Raw genomic sequence first — 22,635 nt, forward strand, 5'->3', positions numbered from 1 at the left:
AACCAGTGCGGCAAGATTCTCTGGAGTCTGATTGTCAATAATTATCAAAAAAAAGTGTAAATTTCGCTTCACGGTCCCTAAGGGCCGCCAAAATGTTCGAAGTGGGAGGAGCCCATTTTGCTTAATTGGCTATAACTCGTGAACGGAACGAGATTTTTGCACCAAACTCAGCACACGCATGTACGAGCTCATTCTGTGGTCACGTGAAAAAGGGCGCAGCGACTGGCCACTTGGTGGCGCTATGGTGTCAAAATGATGTATTTCTATGGAAAAAACACATGAAATGGCTGAAAGCGGCCATCTTGCTGTCTGATTTGCATACAAGCTCACAAAATCGGGCATGCGCATGCGTCACGTGATCCTGAAGAAGCTTGAAAACTTTCATGGACGTCGGGCCATTGGTGGCGCTTTAACTGTCATAAAGGTGAGAAGGCCTCTGTATTACCCTATGCAAAATGACATTTAAATGACTGAAAAATGGGGGGAAAAGAGCAGAGCTTCACCAAATTAGCTGAGCACATGCGCCATATTATTCTAAAGAAGCGTGCAAACTTTTATGGAGATCGGGCCATCAGTGGGGGTGTCACAGTTTAAAAGGTAAAAAAAAAAATGCACCACATTTCCATGATAAATGAGCTAAAAGGGCAACAAACGTTCTTTTTCCTCTCCGAGGCACATGTTAGAAGGCTGGATAAAGTTTTTGGAACGCAGCAGCGCAGACAGCAAGCGCCTAGACCCTATAGGTTTTTTTTAGAGGCCTTTTTGTGGCCCTTTTTTAGCCACTTATTAGGGGTTCAAGCACTTCAGTGCTGAACACCTATTGTAATTGTTAATTTTCCCATGATGCAACATTCAGACATAAAACTGATCGGGCAGACCAAACCGTAAGTCGTGGAGACTTGAAACTTTGGGGGCTGATAGTACTCACACCGCCTACAGCGTCACCAAGGCCCGCCCCTATCGGCCTGACGGGGGCGCTACAGCGGGCAAAAGTACGAAACGGCTCATAACTCATCAACCGTGAGGCGTAGGCTCAAGTGTCTTATATCGCTGGAATCCTTGGCTCGAGGCGGACCAGATGCATGCCTCGGATTTGCTCGTCACCCTGGGAAAATTTTAGGGTATTTGGGGTTTTTCCAAAAACCTACTTTCGCGAACTAGTCCTAGGTTTTTGGCCCGACCGGAACCAAACCAGTGCGGCAAGATTCTCTGGAGTCTGATTGTCAATAATTATCAAAAAAAAGTGTAAATTTCGCTTCACGGTCCCTAAGGGCCGCCAAAATGTTCGAAGTGGGAGGAGCCCATTTTGCTTAATTGGCTATAACTCGTGAACGGAACGAGATTTTTGCACCAAACTCAGCACACGCATGTACGAGCTCATTCTGTGGTCACGTGAAAAAGGGCGCAGCGACTGGCCACTTGGTGGCGCTATGGTGTCAAAATGATGTATTTCTATGGAAAAAACACATGAAATGGCTGAAAGCGGCCATCTTGCTGTCTGATTTGCATACAAGCTCACAAAATCGGGCATGCGCATGCGTCACGTGATCCTGAAGAAGCTTGAAAACTTTCATGGACGTCGGGCCATTGGTGGCGCTTTAACTGTCATAAAGGTGAGAAGGCCTCTGTATTACCCTATGCAAAATGACATTTAAATGACTGAAAAATGGGGGGAAAAGAGCAGAGCTTCACCAAATTAGCTGAGCACATGCGCCATATTATTCTAAAGAAGCGTGCAAACTTTTATGGAGATCGGGCCATCAGTGGGGGTGTCACAGTTTAAAAGGTAAAAAAAAAAATGCACCACATTTCCATGATAAATGAGCTAAAAGGGCAACAAACGTTCTTTTTCCTCTCCGAGGCACATGTTAGAAGGCTGGATAAAGTTTTTGGAACGCAGCAGCGCAGACGGCAAGCGCCTAGACCCTATAGTTTTTTTTTTAGAGGCCTTTTTGTGGCCCTTTTTTAGCCACTTATTAGGGGTTCAAGCACTTCAGTGCTGAACACCTATTGTAATTGTTAATTTTCCCATGATGCAACATTCAGACATAAAACTGATCGGGCAGACCAAACCGTAAGTCGTGGAGACTTGAAACTTTGGGGGCTGATAGTACTCACATCGCCTACAGCGTCACCAAGGCCCGCCCCGATCGGCCTGACGGGGGCGCTACAGCGGGCAAAAGTACGAAACGGCTCATAACTCATCAACCGTGAGGCGTAGGCTCAAGTGTCTTATATCGCTGGAATCCTTGGCTCGAGGCGGACCAGATGCATGCCTCGGATTTGCTCGTCACCCTGGGAAAATTTTAGGGTATTTGGGGTTTTTCCAAAAACCTACTTTCGCGAACTAGTCCTAGGTTTTTGGCCCGACCGGAACCAAACCAGTGCGGCAAGATTCTCTGGAGTCTGATTGTCAATAATTATCAAAAAAAAGTGTAAATTTCGCTTCACGGTCCCTAAGGGCCGCCAAAATGTTCGAAGTGGGAGGAGCCCATTTTGCTTAATTGGCTATAACTCGTGAACGGAACGAGATTTTTGCACCAAACTCAGCACACGCATGTACGAGCTCATTCTGTGGTCACGTGAAAAAGGGCGCAGCGACTGGCCACTTGGTGGCGCTATGGTGTCAAAATGATGTATTTCTATGGAAAAAACACATGAAATGGCTGAAAGCGGCCATCTTGCTGTCTGATTTGCATACAAGCTCACAAAATCGGGCATGCGCATGCGTCACGTGATCCTGAAGAAGCTTGAAAACTTTCATGGACGTCGGGCCATTGGTGGCGCTTTAACTGTCATAAAGGTGAGAAGGCCTCTGTATTACCCTATGCAAAATGACATTTAAATGACTGAAAAATGGGGGGAAAAGAGCAGAGCTTCACCAAATTAGCTGAGCACATGCGCCATATTATTCTAAAGAAGCGTGCAAACTTTTATGGAGATCGGGCCATCAGTGGGGGTGTCACAGTTTAAAAGGTAAAAAAAAAAATGCACCACATTTCCATGATAAATGAGCTAAAAGGGCAACAAACGTTCTTTTTCCTCTCCGAGGCACATGTTAGAAGGCTGGATAAAGTTTTTGGAACGCAGCAGCGCAGACGGCAAGCGCCTAGACCCTATAGTTTTTTTTTTAGAGGCCTTTTTGTGGCCCTTTTTTAGCCACTTATTAGGGGTTCAAGCACTTCAGTGCTGAACACCTATTGTAATTGTTAATTTTCCCATGATGCAACATTCAGACATAAAACTGATCGGGCAGACCAAACCGTAAGTCGTGGAGACTTGAAACTTTGGGGGCTGATAGTACTCACACCGCCTACAGCGTCACCAAGGCCCGCCCCGATCGGCCTGACGGGGGCGCTACAGCGGGCAAAAGTACGAAACGGCTCATAACTCATCAACCGTGAGGCGTAGGCTCAAGTGTCTTATATCGCTGGAATCCTTGGCTCGAGGCGGACCAGATGCATGCCTCGGATTTGCTCGTCACCCTGGGAAAATTTTAGGGTATTTGGGGTTTTTCCAAAAACCTACTTTTCGCGAACTAGTCCTAGGTTTTTGGCCCGACCGGAACCAAACCAGTGCGGCAAGATTCTCTGGAGTCTGATTGTCAATAATTATCAAAAAAAAGTGTAAATTTCGCTTCACGGTCCCTAAGGGCCGCCAAAATGTTCGAAGTGGGAGGAGCCCATTTTGCTTAATTGGCTATAACTCGTGAACGGAACGAGATTTTTGCACCAAACTCAGCACACGCATGTACGAGCTCATTCTGTGGTCACGTGAAAAAGGGCGCAGCGACTGGCCACTTGGTGGCGCTATGGTGTCAAAATGATGTATTTCTATGGAAAAAACACATGAAATGGCTGAAAGCGGCCATCTTGCTGTCTGATTTGCATACAAGCTCACAAAATCGGGCATGCGCATGCGTCACGTGATCCTGAAGAAGCTTGAAAACTTTCATGGACGTCAGGCCATTGGTGGCGCTTTAACTGTCATAAAGGTGAGAAGGCCTCTGTATTACCCTATGCAAAATGACATTTAAATGACTGAAAAATGGGGGGAAAAGAGCAGAGCTTCACCAAATTAGCTGAGCACATGCGCCATATTATTCTAAAGAAGCGTGCAAACTTTTATGGAGATCGGGCCATCAGTGGGGGTGTCACAGTTTAAAAGGTAAAAAAAAAAATGCACCACATTTCCATGATAAATGAGCTAAAAGGGCAACAAACGTTCTTTTTCCTCTCCGAGGCACATGTTAGAAGGCTGGATAAAGTTTTTGGAACGCAGCAGCGCAGACAGCAAGCGCCTAGACCCTATAGGTTTTTTTTAGAGGCCTTTTTGTGGCCCTTTTTTAGCCACTTATTAGGGGTTCAAGCACTTCAGTGCTGAACACCTATTGTAATTGTTAATTTTCCCATGATGCAACATTCAGACATAAAACTGATCGGGCAGACCAAACCGTAAGTCGTGGAGACTTGAAACTTTGGGGGCTGATAGTACTCACACCGCCTACAGCGTCACCAAGGCCCGCCCCTATCGGCCTGACGGGGGCGCTACAGCGGGCAAAAGTACGAAACGGCTCATAACTCATCAACCGTGAGGCGTAGGCTCAAGTGTCTTATATCGCTGGAATCCTTGGCTCGAGGCGGACCAGATGCATGCCTCGGATTTGCTCGTCACCCTGGGAAAATTTTAGGGTATTTGGGGTTTTTCCAAAAACCTACTTTCGCGAACTAGTCCTAGGTTTTTGGCCCGACCGGAACCAAACCAGTGCGGCAAGATTCTCTGGAGTCTGATTGTCAATAATTATCAAAAAAAAGTGTAAATTTCGCTTCACGGTCCCTAAGGGCCGCCAAAATGTTCGAAGTGGGAGGAGCCCATTTTGCTTAATTGGCTATAACTCGTGAACGGAACGAGATTTTTGCACCAAACTCAGCACACGCATGTACGAGCTCATTCTGTGGTCACGTGAAAAAGGGCGCAGCGACTGGCCACTTGGTGGCGCTATGGTGTCAAAATGATGTATTTCTATGGAAAAAACACATGAAATGGCTGAAAGCGGCCATCTTGCTGTCTGATTTGCATACAAGCTCACAAAATCGGGCATGCGCATGCGTCACGTGATCCTGAAGAAGCTTGAAAACTTTCATGGACGTCGGGCCATTGGTGGCGCTTTAACTGTCATAAAGGTGAGAAGGCCTCTGTATTACCCTATGCAAAATGACATTTAAATGACTGAAAAATGGGGGGAAAAGAGCAGAGCTTCACCAAATTAGCTGAGCACATGCGCCATATTATTCTAAAGAAGCGTGCAAACTTTTATGGAGATCGGGCCATCAGTGGGGGTGTCACAGTTTAAAAGGTAAAAAAAAAAATGCACCACATTTCCATGATAAATGAGCTAAAAGGGCAACAAACGTTCTTTTTCCTCTCCGAGGCACATGTTAGAAGGCTGGATAAAGTTTTTGGAACGCAGCAGCGCAGACGGCAAGCGCCTAGACCCTATAGTTTTTTTTTTAGAGGCCTTTTTGTGGCCCTTTTTTAGCCACTTATTAGGGGTTCAAGCACTTCAGTGCTGAACACCTATTGTAATTGTTAATTTTCCCATGATGCAACATTCAGACATAAAACTGATCGGGCAGACCAAACCGTAAGTCGTGGAGACTTGAAACTTTGGGGGCTGATAGTACTCACACCGCCTACAGCGTCACCAAGGCCCGCCCCGATCGGCCTGACGGGGGCGCTACAGCGGGCAAAAGTACGAAACGGCTCATAACTCATCAACCGTGAGGCGTAGGCTCAAGTGTCTTATATCGCTGGAATCCTTGGCTCGAGGCGGACCAGATGCATGCCTCGGATTTGCTCGTCACCCTGGGAAAATTTTAGGGTATTTGGGGTTTTTCCAAAAACCTACTTTCGCGAACTAGTCCTAGGTTTTTGGCCCGACCGGAACCAAACCAGTGCGGCAAGATTCTCTGGAGTCTGATTGTCAATAATTATCAAAAAAAAGTGTAAATTTCGCTTCACGGTCCCTAAGGGCCGCCAAAATGTTCGAAGTGGGAGGAGCCCATTTTGCTTAATTGGCTATAACTCGTGAACGGAACGAGATTTTTGCACCAAACTCAGCACACGCATGTACGAGCTCATTCTGTGGTCACGTGAAAAAGGGCGCAGCGACTGGCCACTTGGTGGCGCTATGGTGTCAAAATGATGTATTTCTATGGAAAAAACACATGAAATGGCTGAAAGCGGCCATCTTGCTGTCTGATTTGCATACAAGCTCACAAAATCGGGCATGCGCATGCGTCACGTGATCCTGAAGAAGCTTGAAAACTTTCATGGACGTCGGGCCATTGGTGGCGCTTTAACTGTCATAAAGGTGAGAAGGCCTCTGTATTACCCTATGCAAAATGACATTTAAATGACTGAAAAATGGGGGGAAAAGAGCAGAGCTTCACCAAATTAGCTGAGCACATGCGCCATATTATTCTAAAGAAGCGTGCAAACTTTTATGGAGATCGGGCCATCAGTGGGGGTGTCACAGTTTAAAAGGTAAAAAAAAAAATGCACCACATTTCCATGATAAATGAGCTAAAAGGGCAACAAACGTTCTTTTTCCTCTCCGAGGCACATGTTAGAAGGCTGGATAAAGTTTTTGGAACGCAGCAGCGCAGACGGCAAGCGCCTAGACCCTATAGTTTTTTTTTAGAGGCCTTTTTGTGGCCCTTTTTTAGCCACTTATTAGGGGTTCAAGCACTTCAGTGCTGAACACCTATTGTAATTGTTAATTTTCCCATGATGCAACATTCAGACATAAAACTGATCGGGCAGACCAAACCGTAAGTCGTGGAGACTTGAAACTTTGGGGGCTGATAGTACTCACACCGCCTACAGCGTCACCAAGGCCCGCCCCGATCGGCCTGACGGGGGCGCTACAGCGGGCAAAAGTACGAAACGGCTCATAACTCATCAACCGTGAGGCGTAGGCTCAAGTGTCTTATATCGCTGGAATCCTTGGCTCGAGGCGGACTAGATGCATGCCTCGGATTTGCTCGGCACCCTGGGAAAATTTTAGGGTATTTGGGGTTTTTCCAAAAACCTACTTTCGCGAACTAGTCCTAGGTTTTTGGCCCGACCGGAACCAAACCAGTGCGGCAAGATTCTCTGGAGTCTGATTGTCAATAATTATCAAAAAAAAGTGTAAATTTCGCTTCACGGTCCCTAAGGGCCGCCAAAATGTTCGAAGTGGGAGGAGCCCATTTTGCTTAATTGGCTATAACTCGTGAACGGAACGAGATTTTTGCACCAAACTCAGCACACGCATGTACGAGCTCATTCTGTGGTCACGTGAAAAAGGGCGCAGCGACTGGCCACTTGGTGGCGCTATGGTGTCAAAATGATGTATTTCTATGGAAAAAACACATGAAATGGCTGAAAGCGGCCATCTTGCTGTCTGATTTGCATACAAGCTCACAAAATCGGGCATGCGCATGCGTCACGTGATCCTGAAGAAGCTTGAAAACTTTCATGGACGTCGGGCCATTGGTGGCGCTTTAACTGTCATAAAGGTGAGAAGGCCTCTGTATTACCCTATGCAAAATGACATTTAAATGACTGAAAAATGGGGGGAAAAGAGCAGAGCTTCACCAAATTAGCTGAGCACATGCGCCATATTATTCTAAAGAAGCGTGCAAACTTTTATGGAGATCGGGCCATCAGTGGGGGTGTCACAGTTTAAAAGGTAAAAAAAAAAATGCACCACATTTCCATGATAAATGAGCTAAAAGGGCAACAAACGTTCTTTTTCCTCTCCGAGGCACATGTTAGAAGGCTGGATAAAGTTTTTGGAACGCAGCAGCGCAGACGGCAAGCGCCTAGACCCTATAGTTTTTTTTTTAGAGGCCTTTTTGTGGCCCTTTTTTAGCCACTTATTAGGGGTTCAAGCACTTCAGTGCTGAACACCTATTGTAATTGTTAATTTTCCCATGATGCAACATTCAGACATAAAACTGATCGGGCAGACCAAACCGTAAGTCGTGGAGACTTGAAACTTTGGGGGCTGATAGTACTCACACCGCCTACAGCGTCACCAAGGCCCGCCCCGATCGGCCTGACGGGGGCGCTACAGCGGGCAAAAGTACGAAACGGCTCATAACTCATCAACCGTGAGGCGTAGGCTCAAGTGTCTTATATCGCTGGAATCCTTGGCTCGAGGCGGACCAGATGCATGCCTCGGATTTGCTCGTCACCCTGGGAAAATTTTAGGGTATTTGGGGTTTTTCCAAAAACCTACTTTCGCGAACTAGTCCTAGGTTTTTGGCCCGACCGGAACCAAACCAGTGCGGCAAGATTCTCTGGAGTCTGATTGTCAATAATTATCAAAAAAAAGTGTAAATTTCGCTTCACGGTCCCTAAGGGCCGCCAAAATGTTCGAAGTGGGAGGAGCCCATTTTGCTTAATTGGCTATAACTCGTGAACGGAACGAGATTTTTGCACCAAACTCAGCACACGCATGTACGAGCTCATTCTGTGGTCACGTGAAAAAGGGCGCAGCGACTGGCCACTTGGTGGCGCTATGGTGTCAAAATGATGTATTTCTATGGAAAAAACACATGAAATGGCTGAAAGCGGCCATCTTGCTGTCTGATTTGCATACAAGCTCACAAAATCGGGCATGCGCATGCGTCACGTGATCCTGAAGAAGCTTGAAAACTTTCATGGACGTCGGGCCATTGGTGGCGCTTTAACTGTCATAAAGGTGAGAAGGCCTCTGTATTACCCTATGCAAAATGACATTTAAATGACTGAAAAATGGGGGGAAAAGAGCAGAGCTTCACCAAATTAGCTGAGCACATGCGCCATATTATTCTAAAGAAGCGTGCAAACTTTTATGGAGATCGGGCCATCAGTGGGGGTGTCACAGTTTAAAAGGTAAAAAAAAAAATGCACCACATTTCCATGATAAATGAGCTAAAAGGGCAACAAACGTTCTTTTTCCTCTCCGAGGCACATGTTAGAAGGCTGGATAAAGTTTTTGGAACGCAGCAGCGCAGACAGCAAGCGCCTAGACCCTATAGGTTTTTTTTAGAGGCCTTTTTGTGGCCCTTTTTTAGCCACTTATTAGGGGTTCAAGCACTTCAGTGCTGAACACCTATTGTAATTGTTAATTTTCCCATGATGCAACATTCAGACATAAAACTGATCGGGCAGACCAAACCGTAAGTCGTGGAGACTTGAAACTTTGGGGGCTGATAGTACTCACACCGCCTACAGCGTCACCAAGGCCCGCCCCTATCGGCCTGACGGGGGCGCTACAGCGGGCAAAAGTACGAAACGGCTCATAACTCATCAACCGTGAGGCGTAGGCTCAAGTGTCTTATATCGCTGGAATCCTTGGCTCGAGGCGGACCAGATGCATGCCTCGGATTTGCTCGTCACCCTGGGAAAATTTTAGGGTATTTGGGGTTTTTCCAAAAACCTACTTTCGCGAACTAGTCCTAGGTTTTTGGCCCGACCGGAACCAAACCAGTGCGGCAAGATTCTCTGGAGTCTGATTGTCAATAATTATCAAAAAAAAGTGTAAATTTCGCTTCACGGTCCCTAAGGGCCGCCAAAATGTTCGAAGTGGGAGGAGCCCATTTTGCTTAATTGGCTATAACTCGTGAACGGAACGAGATTTTTGCACCAAACTCAGCACACGCATGTACGAGCTCATTCTGTGGTCACGTGAAAAAGGGCGCAGCGACTGGCCACTTGGTGGCGCTATGGTGTCAAAATGATGTATTTCTATGGAAAAAACACATGAAATGGCTGAAAGCGGCCATCTTGCTGTCTGATTTGCATACAAGCTCACAAAATCGGGCATGCGCATGCGTCACGTGATCCTGAAGAAGCTTGAAAACTTTCATGGACGTCGGGCCATTGGTGGCGCTTTAACTGTCATAAAGGTGAGAAGGCCTCTGTATTACCCTATGCAAAATGACATTTAAATGACTGAAAAATGGGGGGAAAAGAGCAGAGCTTCACCAAATTAGCTGAGCACATGCGCCATATTATTCTAAAGAAGCGTGCAAACTTTTATGGAGATCGGGCCATCAGTGGGGGTGTCACAGTTTAAAAGGTAAAAAAAAAAATGCACCACATTTCCATGATAAATGAGCTAAAAGGGCAACAAACGTTCTTTTTCCTCTCCGAGGCACATGTTAGAAGGCTGGATAAAGTTTTTGGAACGCAGCAGCGCAGACGGCAAGCGCCTAGACCCTATAGTTTTTTTTTTAGAGGCCTTTTTGTGGCCCTTTTTTAGCCACTTATTAGGGGTTCAAGCACTTCAGTGCTGAACACCTATTGTAATTGTTAATTTTCCCATGATGCAACATTCAGACATAAAACTGATCGGGCAGACCAAACCGTAAGTCGTGGAGACTTGAAACTTTGGGGGCTGATAGTACTCACACCGCCTACAGCGTCACCAAGGCCCGCCCCGATCGGCCTGACGGGGGCGCTACAGCGGGCAAAAGTACGAAACGGCTCATAACTCATCAACCGTGAGGCGTAGGCTCAAGTGTCTTATATCGCTGGAATCCTTGGCTCGAGGCGGACCAGATGCATGCCTCGGATTTGCTCGTCACCCTGGGAAAATTTTAGGGTATTTGGGGTTTTTCCAAAAACCTACTTTCGCGAACTAGTCCTAGGTTTTTGGCCCGACCGGAACCAAACCAGTGCGGCAAGATTCTCTGGAGTCTGATTGTCAATAATTATCAAAAAAAAGTGTAAATTTCGCTTCACGGTCCCTAAGGGCCGCCAAAATGTTCGAAGTGGGAGGAGCCCATTTTGCTTAATTGGCTATAACTCGTGAACGGAACGAGATTTTTGCACCAAACTCAGCACACGCATGTACGAGCTCATTCTGTGGTCACGTGAAAAAGGGCGCAGCGACTGGCCACTTGGTGGCGCTATGGTGTCAAAATGATGTATTTCTATGGAAAAAACACATGAAATGGCTGAAAGCGGCCATCTTGCTGTCTGATTTGCATACAAGCTCACAAAATCGGGCATGCGCATGCGTCACGTGATCCTGAAGAAGCTTGAAAACTTTCATGGACGTCGGGCCATTGGTGGCGCTTTAACTGTCATAAAGGTGAGAAGGCCTCTGTATTACCCTATGCAAAATGACATTTAAATGACTGAAAAATGGGGGGAAAAGAGCAGAGCTTCACCAAATTAGCTGAGCACATGCGCCATATTATTCTAAAGAAGCGTGCAAACTTTTATGGAGATCGGGCCATCAGTGGGGGTGTCACAGTTTAAAAGGTAAAAAAAAAAATGCACCACATTTCCATGATAAATGAGCTAAAAGGGCAACAAACGTTCTTTTTCCTCTCCGAGGCACATGTTAGAAGGCTGGATAAAGTTTTTGGAACGCAGCAGCGCAGACGGCAAGCGCCTAGACCCTATAGTTTTTTTTTAGAGGCCTTTTTGTGGCCCTTTTTTAGCCACTTATTAGGGGTTCAAGCACTTCAGTGCTGAACACCTATTGTAATTGTTAATTTTCCCATGATGCAACATTCAGACATAAAACTGATCGGGCAGACCAAACCGTAAGTCGTGGAGACTTGAAACTTTGGGGGCTGATAGTACTCACACCGCCTACAGCGTCACCAAGGCCCGCCCCGATCGGCCTGACGGGGGCGCTACAGCGGGCAAAAGTACGAAACGGCTCATAACTCATCAACCGTGAGGCGTAGGCTCAAGTGTCTTATATCGCTGGAATCCTTGGCTCGAGGCGGACTAGATGCATGCCTCGGATTTGCTCGGCACCCTGGGAAAATTTTAGGGTATTTGGGGTTTTTCCAAAAACCTACTTTCGCGAACTAGTCCTAGGTTTTTGGCCCGACCGGAACCAAACCAGTGCGGCAAGATTCTCTGGAGTCTGATTGTCAATAATTATCAAAAAAAAGTGTAAATTTCGCTTCACGGTCCCTAAGGGCCGCCAAAATGTTCGAAGTGGGAGGAGCCCATTTTGCTTAATTGGCTATAACTCGTGAACGGAACGAGATTTTTGCACCAAACTCAGCACACGCATGTACGAGCTCATTCTGTGGTCACGTGAAAAAGGGCGCAGCGACTGGCCACTTGGTGGCGCTATGGTGTCAAAATGATGTATTTCTATGGAAAAAACACATGAAATGGCTGAAAGCGGCCATCTTGCTGTCTGATTTGCATACAAGCTCACAAAATCGGGCATGCGCATGCGTCACGTGATCCTGAAGAAGCTTGAAAACTTTCATGGACGTCGGGCCATTGGTGGCGCTTTAACTGTCATAAAGGTGAGAAGGCCTCTGTATTACCCTATGCAAAATGACATTTAAATGACTGAAAAATGGGGGGAAAAGAGCAGAGCTTCACCAAATTAGCTGAGCACATGCGCCATATTATTCTAAAGAAGCGTGCAAACTTTTATGGAGATCGGGCCATCAGTGGGGGTGTCACAGTTTAAAAGGTAAAAAAAAAAATGCACCACATTTCCATGATAAATGAGCTAAAAGGGCAACAAACGTTCTTTTTCCTCTCCGAGGCACATGTTAGAAGGCTGGATAAAGTTTTTGGAACGCAGCAGCGCAGACGGCAAGCGCCTAGACCCTATAGTTTTTTTTTTAGAGGCCTTTTTGTGGCCCTTTTTTAGCCACTTATTAGGGGTTCAAGCACTTCAGTGCTGAACACCTATTGTAATTGTTAATTTTCCCATGATGCAACATTCAGACATAAAACTGATCGGGCAGACCAAACCGTAAGTCGTGGAGACTTGAAACTTTGGGGGCTGATAGTACTCACACCGCCTACAGCGTCACCAAGGCCCGCCCCGATCGGCCTGACGGGGGCGCTACAGCGGGCAAAAGTACGAAACGGCTCATAACTCATCAACCGTGAGGCGTAGGCTCAAGTGTCTTATATCGCTGGAATCCTTGGCTCGAGGCGGACCAGATGCATGCCTCGGATTTGCTCGTCACCCTGGGAAAATTTTAGGGTATTTGGGGTTTTTCCAAAAACCTACTTTCGCGAACTAGTCCTAGGTTTTTGGCCCGACCGGAACCAAACCAGTGCGGCAAGATTCTCTGGAGTCTGATTGTCAATAATTATCAAAAAAAAGTGTAAATTTCGCTTCACGGTCCCTAAGGGCCGCCAAAATGTTCGAAGTGGGAGGAGCCCATTTTGCTTAATTGGCTATAACTCGTGAACGGAACGAGATTTTTGCACCAAACTCAGCACACGCATGTACGAGCTCATTCTGTGGTCACGTGAAAAAGGGCGCAGCGACTGGCCACTTGGTGGCGCTATGGTGTCAAAATGATGTATTTCTATGGAAAAAACACATGAAATGGCTGAAAGCGGCCATCTTGCTGTCTGATTTGCATACAAGCTCACAAAATCGGGCATGCGCATGCGTCACGTGATCCTGAAGAAGCTTGAAAACTTTCATGGACGTCGGGCCATTGGTGGCGCTTTAACTGTCATAAAGGTGAGAAGGCCTCTGTATTACCCTATGCAAAATGACATTTAAATGACTGAAAAATGGGGGGAAAAGAGCAGAGCTTCACCAAATTAGCTGAGCACATGCGCCATATTATTCTAAAGAAGCGTGCAAACTTTTATGGAGATCGGGCCATCAGTGGGGGTGTCACAGTTTAAAAGGTAAAAAAAAAAATGCACCACATTTCCATGATAAATGAGCTAAAAGGGCAACAAACGTTCTTTTTCCTCTCCGAGGCACATGTTAGAAGGCTGGATAAAGTTTTTGGAACGCAGCAGCGCAGACAGCAAGCGCCTAGACCCTATAGGTTTTTTTTAGAGGCCTTTTTGTGGCCCTTTTTTAGCCACTTATTAGGGGTTCAAGCACTTCAGTGCTGAACACCTATTGTAATTGTTAATTTTCCCATGATGCAACATTCAGACATAAAACTGATCGGGCAGACCAAACCGTAAGTCGTGGAGACTTGAAACTTTGGGGGCTGATAGTACTCACACCGCCTACAGCGTCACCAAGGCCCGCCCCGATCGGCCTGACGGGGGCGCTACAGCGGGCAAAAGTACGAAACGGCTCATAACTCATCAACCGTGAGGCGTAGGCTCAAGTGTCTTATATCGCTGGAATCCTTGGCTCGAGGCGGACCAGATGCATGCCTCGGATTTGCTCGTCACCCTGGGAAAATTTTAGGGTATTTGGGGTTTTTCCAAAAACCTACTTTCGCGAACTAGTCCTAGGTTTTTGGCCCGACCGGAACCAAACCAGTGCGGCAAGATTCTCTGGAGTCTGATTGTCAATAATTATCAAAAAAAAGTGTAAATTTCGCTTCACGGTCCCTAAGGGCCGCCAAAATGTTCGAAGTGGGAGGAGCCCATTTTGCTTAATTGGCTATAACTCGTGAACGGAACGAGATTTTTGCACCAAACTCAGCACACGCATGTACGAGCTCATTCTGTGGTCACGTGAAAAAGGGCGCAGCGACTGGCCACTTGGTGGCGCTATGGTGTCAAAATGATGTATTTCTATGGAAAAAACACATGAAATGGCTGAAAGCGGCCATCTTGCTGTCTGATTTGCATACAAGCTCACAAAATCGGGCATGCGCATGCGTCACGTGATCCTGAAGAAGCTTGAAAACTTTCATGGACGTCGGGCCATTGGTGGCGCTTTAACTGTCATAAAGGTGAGAAGGCCTCTGTATTACCCTATGCAAAATGACATTTAAATGACTGAAAAATGGGGGGAAAAGAGCAGAGCTTCACCAAATTAGCTGAGCACATGCGCCATATTATTCTAAAGAAGCGTGCAAACTTTTATGGAGATCGGGCCATCAGTGGGGGTGTCACAGTTTAAAAGGTAAAAAAAAAAATGCACCACATTTCCATGATAAATGAGCTAAAAGGGCAACAAACGTTCTTTTTCCTCTCCGAGGCACATGTTAGAAGGCTGGATAAAGTTTTTGGAACGCAGCAGCGCAGACAGCAAGCGCCTAGACCCTATAGGTTTTTTTTAGAGGCCTTTTTGTGGCCCTTTTTTAGCCACTTATTAGGGGTTCAAGCACTTCAGTGCTGAACACCTATTGTAATTGTTAATTTTCCCATGATGCAACATTCAGACATAAAACTGATCGGGCAGACCAAACCGTAAGTCGTGGAGACTTGAAACTTTGGGGGCTGATAGTACTCACACCGCCTACAGCGTCACCAAGGCCCGCCCCTATCGGCCTGACGGGGGCGCTACAGCGGGCAAAAGTACGAAACGGCTCATAACTCATCAACCGTGAGGCGTAGGCTCAAGTGTCTTATATCGCTGGAATCCTTGGCTCGAGGCGGACCAGATGCATGCCTCGGATTTGCTCGTCACCCTGGGAAAATTTTAGGGTATTTGGGGTTTTTCCAAAAACCTACTTTCGCGAACTAGTCCTAGGTTTTTGGCCCGACCGGAACCAAACCAGTGCGGCAAGATTCTCTGGAGTCTGATTGTCAATAATTATCAAAAAAAAGTGTAAATTTCGCTTCACGGTCCCTAAGGGCCGCCAAAATGTTCGAAGTGGGAGGAGCCCATTTTGCTTAATTGGCTATAACTCGTGAACGGAACGAGATTTTTGCACCAAACTCAGCACACGCATGTACGAGCTCATTCTGTGGTCACGTGAAAAAGGGCGCAGCGACTGGCCACTTGGTGGCGCTATGGTGTCAAAATGATGTATTTCTATGGAAAAAACACATGAAATGGCTGAAAGCGGCCATCTTGCTGTCTGATTTGCATACAAGCTCACAAAATCGGGCATGCGCATGCGTCACGTGATCCTGAAGAAGCTTGAAAACTTTCATGGACGTCGGGCCATTGGTGGCGCTTTAACTGTCATAAAGGTGAGAAGGCCTCTGTATTACCCTATGCAAAATGACATTTAAATGACTGAAAAATGGGGGGAAAAGAGCAGAGCTTCACCAAATTAGCTGAGCACATGCGCCATATTATTCTAAAGAAGCGTGCAAACTTTTATGGAGATCGGGCCATCAGTGGGGGTGTCACAGTTTAAAAGGTAAAAAAAAAAATGCACCACATTTCCATGATAAATGAGCTAAAAGGGCAACAAACGTTCTTTTTCCTCTCCGAGGCACATGTTAGAAGGCTGGATAAAGTTTTTGGAACGCAGCAGCGCAGACGGCAAGCGCCTAGACCCTATAGTTTTTTTTTTAGAGGCCTTTTTGTGGCCCTTTTTTAGCCACTTATTAGGGGTTCAAGCACTTCAGTGCTGAACACCTATTGTAATTGTTAATTTTCCCATGATGCAACATTCAGACATAAAACTGATCGGGCAGACCAAACCGTAAGTCGTGGAGACTTGAAACTTTGGGGGCTGATAGTACTCACACCGCCTACAGCGTCACCAAGGCCCGCCCCGATCGGCCTGACGGGGGCGCTACAGCGGGCAAAAGTACGAAACGGCTCATAACTCATCAACCGTGAGGCGTAGGCTCAAGTGTCTTATATCGCTGGAATCCTTGGCTCGAGGCGGACCAGATGCATGCCTCGGATTTGCTCGTCACCCTGGGAAAATTTTAGGGTATTTGGGGTTTTTCCAAAAACCTACTTTCGCGAACTAGTCCTAGGTTTTTGGCCCGACCGGAACCAAACCAGTGCGGCAAGATTCTCTGGAGTCTGATTGTCAATAATTATCAAAAAAAAGTGTAAATTTCGCTTCACGGTCCCTAAGGGCCGCCAAAATGTTCGAAGTGGGAGGAGCCCATTTTGCTTAATTGGCTATAACTCGTGAACGGAACGAGATTTTTGCACCAAACTCAGCACACGCATGTACGAGCTCATTCTGTGGTCACGTGAAAAAGGGCGCAGCGACTGGCCACTTGGTGGCGCTATGGTGTCAAAATGATGTATTTCTATGGAAAAAACACATGAAATGGCTGAAAGCGGCCATCTTGCTGTCTGATTTGCATACAAGCTCACAAAATCGGGCATGCGCATGCGTCACGTGATCCTGAAGAAGCTTGAAAACTTTCATGGACGTCGGGCCATTGGTGGCGCTTTAACTGTCATAAAGGTGAGAAGGCCTCTGTATTACCCTATGCAAAATGACATTTAAATGACTGAAAAATGGGGGGAAAAGAGCAGAGCTTCACCAAATTAGCTGAGCACATGCGCCATATTATTCTAAAGAAGCGTGCAAACTTTTATGGAGATCGGGCCATCAGTGGGGGTGTCACAGTTTAAAAGGTAAAAAAAAAAATGCACCACATTTCCATGATAAATGAGCTAAAAGGGCAACAAACGTTCTTTTTCCTCTCCGAGGCACATGTTAGAAGGCTGGATAAAGTTTTTGGAACGCAGCAGCGCAGACGGCAAGCGCCTAGACCCTATAGTTTTTTTTTAGAGGCCTTTTTGTGGCCCTTTTTTAGCCACTTATTAGGGGTTCAAGCACTTCAGTGCTGAACACCTATTGTAATTGTTAATTTTCCCATGATGCAACATTCAGACATAAAACTGATCGGGCAGACCAAACCGTAAGTCGTGGAGACTTGAAACTTTGGGGGCTGATAGTACTCACACCGCCTACAGCGTCACCAAGGCCCGCCCCGATCGGCCTGACGGGGGCGCTACAGCGGGCAAAAGTACGAAACGGCTCATAACTCATCAACCGTGAGGCGTAGGCTCAAGTGTCTTATATCGCTGGAATCCTTGGCTCGAGGCGGACTAGATGCATGCCTCGGATTTGCTCGGCACCCTGGGAAAATTTTAGGGTATTTGGGGTTTTTCCAAAAACCTACTTTCGCGAACTAGTCCTAGGTTTTTGGCCCGACCGGAACCAAACCAGTGCGGCAAGATTCTCTGGAGTCTGATTGTCAATAATTATCAAAAAAAAGTGTAAATTTCGCTTCACGGTCCCTAAGGGCCGCCAAAATGTTCGAAGTGGGAGGAGCCCATTTTGCTTAATTGGCTATAACTCGTGAACGGAACGAGATTTTTGCACCAAACTCAGCACACGCATGTACGAGCTCATTCTGTGGTCACGTGAAAAAGGGCGCAGCGACTGGCCACTTGGTGGCGCTATGGTGTCAAAATGATGTATTTCTATGGAAAAAACACATGAAATGGCTGAAAGCGGCCATCTTGCTGTCTGATTTGCATACAAGCTCACAAAATCGGGCATGCGCATGCGTCACGTGATCCTGAAGAAGCTTGAAAACTTTCATGGACGTCGGGCCATTGGTGGCGCTTTAACTGTCATAAAGGTGAGAAGGCCTCTGTATTACCCTATGCAAAATGACATTTAAATGACTGAAAAATGGGGGGAAAAGAGCAGAGCTTCACCAAATTAGCTGAGCACATGCGCCATATTATTCTAAAGAAGCGTGCAAACTTTTATGGAGATCGGGCCATCAGTGGGGGTGTCACAGTTTAAAAGGTAAAAAAAAAAATGCACCACATTTCCATGATAAATGAGCTAAAAGGGCAACAAACGTTCTTTTTCCTCTCCGAGGCACATGTTAGAAGGCTGGATAAAGTTTTTGGAACGCAGCAGCGCAGACGGCAAGCGCCTAGACCCTATAGTTTTTTTTTTAGAGGCCTTTTTGTGGCCCTTTTTTAGCCACTTATTAGGGGTTCAAGCACTTCAGTGCTGAACACCTATTGTAATTGTTAATTTTCCCATGATGCAACATTCAGACATAAAACTGATCGGGCAGACCAAACCGTAAGTCGTGGAGACTTGAAACTTTGGGGGCTGATAGTACTCACACCGCCTACAGCGTCACCAAGGCCCGCCCCGATCGGCCTGACGGGGGCGCTACAGCGGGCAAAAGTACGAAACGGCTCATAACTCATCAACCGTGAGGCGTAGGCTCAAGTGTCTTATATCGCTGGAATCCTTGGCTCGAGGCGGACCAGATGCATGCCTCGGATTTGCTCGTCACCCTGGGAAAATTTTAGGGTATTTGGGGTTTTTCCAAAAACCTACTTTCGCGAACTAGTCCTAGGTTTTTGGCCCGACCGGAACCAAACCAGTGCGGCAAGATTCTCTGGAGTCTGATTGTCAATAATTATCAAAAAAAAGTGTAAATTTCGCTTCACGGTCCCTAAGGGCCGCCAAAATGTTCGAAGTGGGAGGAGCCCATTTTGCTTAATTGGCTATAACTCGTGAACGGAACGAGATTTTTGCACCAAACTCAGCACACGCATGTACGAGCTCATTCTGTGGTCACGTGAAAAAGGGCGCAGCGACTGGCCACTTGGTGGCGCTATGGTGTCAAAATGATGTATTTCTATGGAAAAAACACATGAAATGGCTGAAAGCGGCCATCTTGCTGTCTGATTTGCATACAAGCTCACAAAATCGGGCATGCGCATGCGTCACGTGATCCTGAAGAAGCTTGAAAACTTTCATGGACGTCGGGCCATTGGTGGCGCTTTAACTGTCATAAAGGTGAGAAGGCCTCTGTATTACCCTATGCAAAATGACATTTAAATGACTGAAAAATGGGGGGAAAAGAGCAGAGCTTCACCAAATTAGCTGAGCACATGCGCCATATTATTCTAAAGAAGCGTGCAAACTTTTATGGAGATCGGGCCATCAGTGGGGGTGTCACAGTTTAAAAGGTAAAAAAAAAAATGCACCACATTTCCATGATAAATGAGCTAAAAGGGCAACAAACGTTCTTTTTCCTCTCCGAGGCACATGTTAGAAGGCTGGATAAAGTTTTTGGAACGCAGCAGCGCAGACAGCAAGCGCCTAGACCCTATAGGTTTTTTTTAGAGGCCTTTTTGTGGCCCTTTTTTAGCCACTTATTAGGGGTTCAAGCACTTCAGTGCTGAACACCTATTGTAATTGTTAATTTTCCCATGATGCAACATTCAGACATAAAACTGATCGGGCAGACCAAACCGTAAGTCGTGGAGACTTGAAACTTTGGGGGCTGATAGTACTCACACCGCCTACAGCGTCACCAAGGCCCGCCCCTATCGGCCTGACGGGGGCGCTACAGCGGGCAAAAGTACGAAACGGCTCATAACTCATCAACCGTGAGGCGTAGGCTCAAGTGTCTTATATCGCTGGAATCCTTGGCTCGAGGCGGACCAGATGCATGCCTCGGATTTGCTCGTCACCCTCGGAAAATTTTAGGGTATTTGGGGTTTTTCCAAAAACCTACTTTCGCGAACTAGTCCTAGGTTTTTGGCCCGACCGGAACCAAACCAGTGCGGCAAGATTCTCTGGAGTCTGATTGTCAATAATTATCAAAAAAAAGTGTAAATTTCGCTTCACGGTCCCTAAGGGCCGCCAAAATGTTCGAAGTGGGAGGAGCCCATTTTGCTTAATTGGCTATAACTCGTGAACGGAACGAGATTTTTGCACCAAACTCAGCACACGCATGTACGAGCTCATTCTGTGGTCACGTGAAAAAGGGCGCAGCGACTGGCCACTTGGTGGCGCTATGGTGTCAAAATGATGTATTTCTATGGAAAAAACACATGAAATGGCTGAAAGCGGCCATCTTGCTATCTGATTTGCATACAAGCTCACAAAATCGGGCATGCGCATGCGTCACGTGATCCTGAAGAAGCTTGAAAACTTTCATGGACGTCGGGCCATTGGTGGCGCTTTAACTGTCATAAAGGTGAGAAGGCCTCTGTATTACCCTATGCAAAATGACATTTAAATGACTGAAAAATGGGGGGAAAAGAGCAGAGCTTCACCAAATTAGCTGAGCACATGCGCCATATTATTCTAAAGAAGCGTGCAAACTTTTATGGAGATCGGGCCATCAGTGGGGGTGTCACAGTTTAAAAGGTAAAAAAAAAAAATGCACCACATTTCCATGATAAATGAGCTAAAAGGGCAACAAACGTTCTTTTTCCTCTCCGAGGCACATGTTAGAAGGCTGGATAAAGTTTTTGGAACGCAGCAGCGCAGACGGCAAGCGCCTAGACCCTATAGTTTTTTTTTTAGAGGCCTTTTTGTGGCCCTTTTTTAGCCACTTATTAGGGGTTCAAGCACTTCAGTGCTGAACACCTATTGTAATTGTTAATTTTCCCATGATGCAACATTCAGACATAAAACTGATCGGGCAGACCAAACCGTAAGTCGTGGAGACTTGAAACTTTGGGGGCTGATAGTACTCACACCGCCTACAGCGTCACCAAGGCCCGCCCCGATCGGCCTGACGGGGGCGCTACAGCGGGCAAAAGTACGAAACGGCTCATAACTCATCAACCGTGAGGCGTAGGCTCAAGTGTCTTATATCGCTGGAATCCTTGGCTCGAGGCGGACCAGATGCATGCCTCGGATTTGCTCGTCACCCTGGGAAAATTTTAGGGTATTTGGGGTTTTTCCAAAAACCTACTTTCGCGAACTAGTCCTAGGTTTTTGGCCCGACCGGAACCAAACCAGTGCGGCAAGATTCTCTGGAGTCTGATTGTCAATAATTATCAAAAAAAAGTGTAAATTTCGCTTCACGGTCCCTAAGGGCCGCCAAAATGTTCGAAGTGGGAGGAGCCCATTTTGCTTAATTGGCTATAACTCGTGAACGGAACGAGATTTTTGCACCAAACTCAGCACACGCATGTACGAGCTCATTCTGTGGTCACGTGAAAAAGGGCGCAGCGACTGGCCACTTGGTGGCGCTATGGTGTCAAAATGATGTATTTCTATGGAAAAAACACATGAAATGGCTGAAAGCGGCCATCTTGCTGTCTGATTTGCATACAAGCTCACAAAATCGGGCATGCGCATGCGTCACGTGATCCTGAAGAAGCTTGAAAACTTTCATGGACGTCGGGCCATTGGTGGCGCTTTAACTGTCATAAAGGTGAGAAGGCCTCTGTATTACCCTATGCAAAATGACATTTAAATGACTGAAAAATGGGGGGAAAAGAGCAGAGCTTCACCAAATTAGCTGAGCACATGCGCCATATTATTCTAAAGAAGCGTGCAAACTTTTATGGAGATCGGGCCATCAGTGGGGGTGTCACAGTTTAAAAGGTAAAAAAAAAAATGCACCACATTTCCATGATAAATGAGCTAAAAGGGCAACAAACGTTCTTTTTCCTCTCCGAGGCACATGTTAGAAGGCTGGATAAAGTTTTTGGAACGCAGCAGCGCAGACGGCAAGCGCCTAGACCCTATAGTTTTTTTTTAGAGGCCTTTTTGTGGCCCTTTTTTAGCCACTTATTAGGGGTTCAAGCACTTCAGTGCTGAACACCTATTGTAATTGTTAATTTTCCCATGATGCAACATTCAGACATAAAACTGATCGGGCAGACCAAACCGTAAGTCGTGGAGACTTGAAACTTTGGGGGCTGATAGTACTCACACCGCCTACAGCGTCACCAAGGCCCGCCCCGATCGGCCTGACGGGGGCGCTACAGCGGGCAAAAGTACGAAACGGCTCATAACTCATCAACCGTGAGGCGTAGGCTCAAGTGTCTTATATCGCTGGAATCCTTGGCTCGAGGCGGACTAGATGCATGCCTCGGATTTGCTCGGCACCCTGGGAAAATTTTAGGGTATTTGGGGTTTTTCCAAAAACCTACTTTCGCGAACTAGTCCTAGGTTTTTGGCCCGACCGGAACCAAACCAGTGCGGCAAGATTCTCTGGAGTCTGATT

The sequence above is a fragment of the Scardinius erythrophthalmus genome (assembly GCF_964197995.2).
Source record: "Scardinius erythrophthalmus genome assembly, chromosome: 16".
Taxonomy (NCBI): Eukaryota; Metazoa; Chordata; class Actinopteri; order Cypriniformes; family Leuciscidae; genus Scardinius; species Scardinius erythrophthalmus.